Source organism: Gossypium hirsutum, chromosome D09 (genome assembly GCF_007990345.1).
Source record: "Gossypium hirsutum isolate 1008001.06 chromosome D09, Gossypium_hirsutum_v2.1, whole genome shotgun sequence".
Taxonomy (NCBI): domain Eukaryota; kingdom Viridiplantae; phylum Streptophyta; class Magnoliopsida; order Malvales; family Malvaceae; genus Gossypium; species Gossypium hirsutum.
This window is the reverse complement of record NC_053445.1, coordinates 3,366,126-3,368,556: the sequence shown is the minus strand read 5'-3', so window position 1 is coordinate 3,368,556 and position 2,431 is coordinate 3,366,126.

Sequence of the window (2,431 nt, the reverse complement as noted above, 5' to 3'; positions counted from 1 at the left end):
AAATATCGTTAGTGAATCAAATAATTTAATTATTATCCAAAAAGAAATATTAGAAGTAATAAATAACTTGAGAATTATATTTTACATAAATATAATATTCATATATTAACAAAAGGTTACATGATTTCATTAATTTATATAACATAATCCATATGTTATAAAATTTTACAACATCAAAAAGTTACAACATTACCATTGAATTTCTTCACAAAATGATGATCCAAACCAACAGGGTCAAATAAACATAAATAAATACATAAGCATGGCTATTAAAGCTCAGAGAAGGCACCCTTTGTGTTCCATTCAGAATTAATAATAAAAAATGATTTCATATGTCATCCATAATGCATGTTGATCAAAACAATTCAACTTTTCTTTTTCCCATTTCAATTGTTGGAAACTCCATCATTCACGTTTGTTGTCCTTCAATGATTAAATGCTAAAGTTACATATTTTATGTAATTAAATTGGTTAATTTATGAGAATGCACCACTAATTCTGCCATATTTATTGAATTTTGTGCAGGAATGCAATTTGAGGCTAAATAGAAGAAAAAGGAAAGAATTGGGCTAGATTGAAGAAAGAAGCAAAGAAGGAGGGCCAAAGCAGATTTTTTCCAAGAATAATTAGCTGAAATTGTTGACTTAGTGGGAGATTATTTTGGGATATTTTTTTATATTATGGAATATTTTCCTTGATTTTCTATACTAGTTGGCTCTTAATTTAGCAAGGCCATTAGTATAAATAGAGGCTACATTTGTTCATTTTAATCATCAATTGAAATATCAAGCATTCATCTTTCAATACATTCTCTCTTTTCTCACAAATTTATTTGTTGTCTTTAGTTTCCTTTACTTTCAATTCCTAATTTTCCAGCTTGTTACCACTTAAACCATTTTCAATTTCCTTTTCAAACTTTCTTTCCATCTCCAGTAGCTAATTCACTTTATTACTTTATTTCACCACCAAAATTTTAGCCCTTCAAATTAAATCACGCTTCCCATTCCTTTCATCCATTTACCTTATTTAATTATTCCAATACCAACATGCCTCAAACCTTAGCCCACTAAACTCATTTTCAGCTTTAGGCCGGAATTAGCCTCGTCAAAACCCGTGAGTTACGAACCCGAGCGATTTAACTCCTAAATTCCAGTACTTATTATTTCTCCGGATTAAGAGTATGATTTTGCTAACTCACAAAGTCAGATCAACATTAAGTCAAAAAGACGTTATTTGCTTTAATGTGGTTAGACGTACAGTTGGAATTCTGAAAGGAACGTTTCTAATCGGTTTTTTGTGAACACATTGGCGTGCCAAGTGGAGATAGCTATTTGGTTCCGTCAAGGAAGTAGTAACCGGATTTAAATGTCCCACGCGGTTGAGGACATTGGTTCGAGCTAGGCTCTTCTAGAACGCAAAGCTGCCGGAGTTCTAAATCACGAACGTTTCATGGTTGTTCGATCGATAAGGGTTAGTTATTGGACGTTCCATAACTAATTTACACAAGGAAGAGTTGGTGTCCGAGGCGTCCTTGGTAGCTATAACTAGCTTATTGGAGAAGAGGAGTTTATATAATTTCGAGGATCAATTTAAAGACGAGGAAAATCCGTGCCTAAAGCTGAGCTTATTCTAATTAATTTTTCTTTAAATTGATTTAACTGCATTTTATTATTTCATTTTCAACTTTTACTTTTTACGCGTTTTATTTATTTATTTCAGGTTCCAGGTTTTCGATTTTATCCTCCCCCTAATATCTTGGGCACGACAACTGCCCCAACATAAATCTAGTCAATAGAGCAACAATTTGCAGTAAACCCAGTCTCTGAGGGATCGACCCTACTCCCTATACTGCTTAAATTTGCAAAATTAGGTGTAGATTTATATTGGTGGATTTGACACCCATCAGTTTTGGCGCCGTTGCTGGGGATTGGCAACACTTACAAATTTTTTAGATTATCTTTATAACCAGATCTTCATCCGGAGATCTCGAATACGACCCAGAGATCAAAAAATCAGCACGAGCACGACGTAAAGAGCGAAAGTTCTTAAACGTGTAGAAGCAATTCAACGTGGAAAAGAAGTCGAAGTGGTTGAAACTGAGACCAAACCACTTTGTGAAACAAAAGAGGCAGGAGACAACCTCGGTGAACAAGAAAGGATGGCAAACCGAACCATTCATCAACTAGCTGCTGCGCCCAATGAGTAAACACTGTTATGCATCAACTATCCAATCAGAGAAACCCCATTTGAGTTGAAGTCAGGCCTGATCCACCTTTTGCCCACTTTTCGAGGCTTGAAGAATGAAAATCCACACACTTACTTGAGAGAATTCCACATGGTCTGCTCAACCATGAAACCTCAGGGAGTAACCGAAGATGAAATCAAACTTCGGGCCTTTCCTTTTTCTTAGTTGATACAGCAAGAGAATGGT